This window comes from Sapajus apella, unplaced genomic scaffold (genome assembly GCF_009761245.1).
Source record: "Sapajus apella isolate SASKATOON/1434 unplaced genomic scaffold, GSC_monkey_1.0 scaffold84, whole genome shotgun sequence".
Lineage (NCBI taxonomy): Eukaryota > Metazoa > Chordata > Mammalia > Primates > Cebidae > Sapajus > Sapajus apella.
Genome location: NW_022437024.1, coordinates 1291937 through 1299233, shown reverse-complemented (window position 1 = coordinate 1299233; position 7297 = coordinate 1291937). Strand labels below are relative to the sequence as shown.

At 43.4% G+C, this 7297-nt stretch overlaps 1 pseudogene; it reads left to right on the top strand.

Moving 5' to 3' along the window:
- Nucleotides 1–6585: 6585 nt before the first annotated feature.
- On the top strand, nucleotides 6586–6897 carry LOC116533775 (annotated as a pseudogene).
- Nucleotides 6898–7297: the final 400 nt, after the last annotated feature.

Sequence of the window (7297 nt, the reverse complement as noted above, 5' to 3'; positions counted from 1 at the left end):
AAAAGGAAAAAAAAAAGAAAAAAGATCAGCCAGGCATGACGGTGCATACTTATAGTCCCAGCTACTCAGGAGGTTGAGGTGGAAGGATTGCTTGCACCCAGGAGGTCGAGGTTTCAGTGAGCCATGATGATGCCACTGCAATCCAGCTTGGGTGACAGAGTGAGACCCTGTCTCAAAAAAAAAAATGCTAATAGACTAGCCCCTCCAATTAGAAAACAGAGATTATTCCACTGGGGAACAAAAGTCTCAGGTATATTTTGTTTACAAAAAACACATTAGAAATATATTTTACTTTCAACCAGGTTGAAAATAAAATAGTAAAAAAGTATATACTCTACAATCAGTAAACTTCAGAAAACAATATTTGGGTTGGGCACAGTGGCTCACGCCTGTTATCCAAGCACTCTGGGAGGCCAAGGCTCACAAATCACTTGAGGTTAGGAGCTTGAGACCAGCCTGGCCAACATGGTGAAACCCTGTCTCTACTAAAAATACAAAAATAAGCCAGGTGTGGTGGTATACATTATAATCTCAGCTACTTGGGAGGGTAAGGTGGGAGGATCACTTGAACCTAGGGGCAGTGGTTACAGCAAGATGAGATCGTGCCACTGCAGTCCAGCCTAGACCACAGAGAAAGACACCCTCTCAAAAAAAAAAAAAGCAATGTTTGGCTTAGGTTTTTGGTTATATTAATATCAGATAAAGTATCTTTCAAGCAAAGAGTATTCCAGAGATAAAAAAAAATTTCTTAATATTAAAACATTTAGTCAAGACATAAAAATCCTAAATCTGTATATACCTAATAAGAAAGCTTTAAAATACATAAAGCAAAAATTAACAAACGAAAAGGAAAAACACATGAATCCACAAACATTTTATATTTTGATATCCCCTCTAATTGTTAGAATAAGTTGGGGGGAAAAAGTAAGGTCATAGAAAATTTGATAGCATTACCAGTTAGTTTGACTTAACTGACTACAGAATATCATACTCAGAAATTGCAGTCACATTCTTATGAAGTGCTCATGGAATATACACTGAGATGGGCTATATGCTCGTCCATAAACAAATGTCAAAAAATGGCAAAGGATCAAATTCATTCAGGTCATGTTTTTTGTTTTCGGTTTTTTTGAGACAGAGCCTCGCTTTGTTGCCCAGGCTGGAGTGCAGTGGCGCTATCTTGGCTCAGTGTAACCTCCATGCCGGCCCAGGTTATGTTTTTTGACCACTGTGGTATTAAGACAGAATTAAGTAAAATGTTTTTAAGATCTTCAAATATTCTGAAATTAAGCAACACTCTTCAATAACCTTGAATCAAAAAAGAAATCACAAGAGACATGAGAAAACATTTCGATCTAAATGATAATGAAATCGTGATGTATCAATATGTGCAGGATGCCGGCCACATACGCTGGCTCATACCTGTAATCTCAGCACTTTAGGAGCCCAAGGCAGGAGAATCGCTTGAAGCCAGGAGTTTGAGACCAGTCTAAGCAACCTAGCAAGACCCCAACTCTACAAAAAATTCAAAAATTAGCCAGGTGTGGTGGCACATGCCTGTAGTCCCCACTACTCTGAAGGTTGAGGTGAGAGGCTCTCTCCCAGGAGGGAGCCCAGGAGGTTAAACCCACAATGAGCTGTGATTGTGCCACTGCCCTCCAGCCTGGGTGATGAAGCAAGATCCTGTCTGAAAAAAAAAAAAAAGAAGACGACAACGAATGATTTAACCCTAAATCCAAATGGCTTCACTGTTCAATTCTATACAACATATAAGGAAGAAATAACAGCAATTTTACACAAACCAACCTCCGGTCAGCGTGATCATGTAGCGTGTCAGAGTGGGTAGAAAAGAAAGATGCCTGATGAACAAAGAAAAAAGAATGCCCCAAAGGTGCTCAGCTGACTTGAAAGTATCTCAAACTAGATAGTATTGTTTTCTTTTGTTTTTTGAGATGGAGTCTTGCTCTGTTGCCAAGGCTAGAGTGCAGTGGTGCCATTTCAGCTCACTGCAACCTCCGCCTCTCAGGTTCAAGCGATTCTCCTGCCCCAGCCTCCTGAGTAACTGGGATTACAGGTGTGTGCCACCACGCCTGGCTAATTTCTGTATTTTTAGTAGAGACGGGGCTTCACCATGCTGGTCAGGCCGGTCTCAAACTCCTGACCTTGTGATCCGCCCACCTCAACCTCCCAAAGTGCCGGTATTACAGGCAAGAGCCACCATGCCCAGCTGACAGTGGTGTTTTTAAGGAAAGATGTTCAAGAAGCAGCAACTGTGGTGATGCCAGACACTGCCAGGAGGAGATGCGTGTGTGGGGACAGATGAAAAAGATGACACAAAAATGGAGGCTGATATTAAGGGGGAAAAAAGGTTTTCTAGATCAGTATGGACAGTACCCAGTATGTAAGAAGCAGAGGTAAAGAAAAAGGCTGAGGCCGGGCAAGGTGGCTCATGCCTGTAATCCCAGCACTTTGGGAGGCCAAGGTGGGCAGATCACTTGAGGCCAGGAATTTGAGACCAGCCTGGCCAACATGGTAAAATCCTGTCTCTATTAAAAATACAAAAGTTAGCCAAGTGTGGTGGTGCAAGCCTATAGTCCCAGCTACTGGGGTGGCTGAGACATGAGATTCACTTGAACCCAAAGAGGCGGAGGTGGCAGTGAGCTGAGATAGCACCACTGCACTCCAGCCTGGGCGATAGATAGAGTGAGACTCTGTCTCCAAAAAAAAAAAAGAAAAAAGTCTGAAGGCAAAATGAGGGGAAAGAAAGGAGAAAAGCAAAGCAAAGGTGGTGAAAGCAATGAAGTGTTCAGACTGGTAGACTCTTAAGAATTTGGAGAATGCCATAGGGGGTAGATGTCTGATGAGAATGCACATATTCACTTCAGCTCCCACCAAATAAAAACTATCTGCTTTCATAATTTAACTTGGCCTTTTGCTTCCACTCAAACTCAACATAACTCCTCAAGTTTGTTTTGGAAATTTGTGTAAAATACTTTATTTAATGCACGAAAGCTATACTGATGTTTTAATTGGATGCTGTCCAATATTCAGGTATTATCAGACATCAAAATTCTGTCAAGTATTAATGTGGTTGTAATTGTTTGTTTTTACAACTTGGTAATTATAGTTAGTAAAGATAAAACAAATGATATTGTACTATCAAATTTGAGTGAATTCAGATTTAAAGAAAGCTATTATGTAATCATTATTTTAAAACATAACATTACTGGATCTTATAAACAGTACTTATTTGAAGTTTTGATTTTGTATAATTCAGAATGAAAAATATTTTGTGTATAAAAAATATTTTGTGTGTACAAACCTTTCAGAAAATAGAGAGTGGGGCCAGATGCAGTGGCTCATGCCTGTAATCCCAGCACGTTGAGAGTGCAAGGTGAGCGGATCGCCTGAGGTCAGGAGTTCGAGACCAGACTGGCCGGCATGGTGAAGCCCTGTTTCTACTAAAAATATAAAAATTAGCCAGGTGTGGTGGTAGGTGCCTGTAATCCCAGCTACTTGGGAAGCTGAGGCAGAAGAATCGCTTGAACCCAGGAGGCAGAGGTTGCAGTGAGCTGAGATCACACCATTGCACTCCAGCCTGGGCAACAGAGTGAGACTCTGCCTCAAAAAAAAAGAATTAGGAAGAAAGAAAATAGAGAATGGGCCAGGTGTGATGGTTCATGCCTGTAATCCCTATACTTTGTGAAGCCAAGGCAGGAGGATCGCTTGAGCCCAGGAGTTCAAGACCAGCCTGGACAACGTGGTGAAACCCTATCTCTTTAAAAAATGCAAAAACTAGCCAAATATGGCTGTGCACAGCTGTGGTCCCAGATACTTGGGAAGCTGAGGTTAGAGGGTCATTTGAACCTGGCAAAGTGGAAGTGGAGGCTGCAGTGAACTTTGATCATGCCACTGTACTCCAGCCTGGGTGATAGAGCAAGACTCTGTCTCAAAAAAAAAAAAAAAACGAGTGAAAAAAAGAAAGACCAGGAGTGTGGTCTTTCTTTAATTAAAGGTTCACGCCTTTAATTCTAGCACTTTGGAAGGCTGAGGGGGAGTGGATGACCTGAGGTCAGGAGTTCGAGACCAGCCTGGCCAACATGGCAAAACCTACTAAAAATACAAAAATCCGCTGGGGGTGGTGGTGGGTGCCTATAGTCCCGGTTACTCCAGTGGCTGAGGCAGGAGAATCACTTGAACCCGCAGGGCAGAAGTTGCAGTGAGCCGAGATTGCGTCACTTCACTCCAGCCTGAGAGAAAGAGCGGAACTCTGTCTCAAAAAAAAAAGAAGAAAAGAAAGTAGAGAATGAGAAAACACTTCTTAATTCATTTTATGAGGCCAGCATAACCCTGCTACCAAATCTTGCCGAAGACATTACCAAAAAAGAAAAGTATAGACAAATTATGACATATCCATATAATGGAATACTATTAGCAATGAAAAGGAATGAGCTATTGAAACACACAACATGGATGAAACTCAAAATGATTATCCCAAGTGAAAGAAGTCAGGTTTTAAAAAGAATATACTGGGCCAGGCCCAGTGGCTCACACCTGCTAATCCCAGGACGTTGGGAGGCTGAGGCGGGCAGATCACCTGAGGTCGTGCGTTTGAGATCGGCCTAGTCTCGAACTAGGCTGGAGCAACCCCGTCTCTACTAAAAATACAAAATTAGCTGGATGTCATGGCGCATGCCTGTAATCCCAGCTCCTTGAGAGGTTGAGGCAGGAGAATTGCTTGAACCTGGGAGGTGGAGGTTGCGGTGAGGCGAGATCACGCCACTGCACTCCAGCCTGGGCAAGAAGAGCAAATCTTCATCACAGACACACGAAATAATAATAAAAAAAAAGAATATACTGGATTTAGCTGGGCACAGTGGCATGCACCTGTAGTCCCAGCTGCTCAGGAGGCTGAGGTAGGAGAATAGCTGAAGCCTGGGAGGCAGAGGTTGCAGTGAGCTGAGATCACGCCATTGCACCCCAGCCTGGGCGTCGGGAGTAAAGCCCTGTCTTAAAAAGAAAGAAAGAAAGAAAAGAAAACACTGTATGATTCCATTTATACAAAACTCTAAAAATGCAAACTAATTTGTATATTGACAGAAAGCACATCAGTGGTTTCCTGGTATGGAAGGGAGGAGGAAGCAAGGAAAGGCAGGAGGGTGCGATGACAAGGAGCACGAGGAAACTTTGGGGATGACGGATGTGTTCATTATCTTCATTGTAGTCACAGCTTCACGGATGTATCCTTATGTCAAAACCTATCAAGTCAAATATTACACTTTAAATATGTGTATGGGTTTTATTTTTTTGTTTGTTTGTTTGAGACAGAGTCTTGCTATGTTGGCCAGGCTGGTCTCGAACTCCTGGCCTCAAGTGATCCGCCTGCCTTAGCTTCCCAAAGTGCTGGGATTACAGGCATGAGCCGTTACGCCTGGCCATGTTTTTGATACCTCAGTCAAGGTGTTGTGGGGAAGACACGGGGAGAGAGAGAGAGAGAAAGAAAGAGAGAGAGAGAAGTTCAGCAAGAGAGAAGGAGAGAGAGAGAAAGGTTTGAGAGAGACATGAAAAGAGAGATTTCCCATGGGAAAAAATACCCACAGAGACGAATAGCTAACATCAAAAAGCCTGGCAATACCAAATGTTGGAAAGTTTGGGGGCAACTGGAACTCTCTTACCTGCTGGCCTTGGCATGTCCCAAGCACAGAAACGAAAGCTGGAACATTTTGAGAAACACACTCCAAAGAGCAGGGACTCCTGGGGAGCAGGCCCAGGGAAGGGTCTCACTTGCCCAGGTATAAGTCGGTGCTGTCCAGGGGCTGTGGGAGGTGGTGTTCCTCACTTTTCCTCCCACAGAACTTCCTCAAAATAGAAGGGGGTTGGGACGAAGGTCAGGCCCCAAAGCAGCACCTCCTCACTCCACACTCAGGCTGTAAACACACATTCTGATTAGCATGAGAGGACCACTCCAAGTTCCTAACATTTCTGACCAAGGCAAAACACTTGACCTTGAGGTTGGCCTGTGCAGGCTTATTTGAGGTAAATAAAAGGTTTCTATCAGGCTCTGGAAACAGTGAAAATAGCTCACACACCTATAAACTCTTAAGGAACTGAAGAATCATCCTGGTTTGAAACCAGAATTTGAAGGCTTCACTCAGTTCAAAAAACCTGTAATTTAAAAAATATAAGGCTGCAGTGGAGTTTTGTTTGAAAGTTAATTTCATAATGTGGCTGCCCGTGGTGGTTCACACCAGTAATCCCAGCGCTGTGGGAGGCAAAGGCGGGCAGATCACTTGAGGTCAGGAGTTTGAGACCAACCTAGCCAACATGGTGAATCTCCGTCTCTACTAAAAATACAAAAATTGGCCTGGTGGTATGCGCTGGTAATAGCAGTTATTCAGGAGGCTGAGACATGAGAATCGCTTGAACCTGGGTGGTGGAGGTTGCAGTGAGCCAAGATTGCACCACTGCACTCCAGCCAGGGCAACAGAGAGAGACTTCACCTCAAAAAAAAAGTTAATTTCATAATGAAACATAAAATAATACTTTTAAAGGACTATTGCAGGCTAGAACCTACTTTGCACTGACATGGCTAAATGCACCAATAAAGCTGGAATTCTCCATAGATAAAGGACCTGCTATGGTGCCTCCCTCCAGAAAATGGTGAAAAATACTGAAATCAGCTAGCACACCAAGTACACTTGCTCTCTCTGTGGCAAAACCAAGGAGAAAAGACGAGATTCAGGGATCTGGCACTGTGGTTCCTGCATGAAGACAGTAGCTGGTGGTGGCTGAACCTAAAATACCACTTCTGCTGGCACTGTGAAGGCTGCCATCAGAAGACTGAAGGAATGGACCAGGAGATGTTCCTCCACCGCTGGAGACACCACTAGCCTTTAACAAATGGGTTAACTTATGTTAATGAAAAAGGACTGTTGTTAGCATAATTCCGTATGGCAATAGTCCCAAACTTTCTTTTCTTTTTTGAGACTGAGTCTCACTCTGCTGCCCAGTCAGGAGTGCCATGGCGCCATCTCGACTCACTGCAGTCTCCGCCTCCTGGGTTGAAGCAAGCACCTCAGCCTCCCAAGTAGCTGGGATTACAGGTGCCCGCCACCACACCCAGCTAATTTTTGTATTTTTAGTACAGATGGGGTTTCACCATGTTTGCCAGGCTGGCCAAACTTTCTTGATATGCATCCCAATTCAACATAGTATTTTTAACATATTTGCATGTATGCTAAACAATTGCATACATAATAAATACATATAAATATGCCATTTCCATAGGTATTTATTA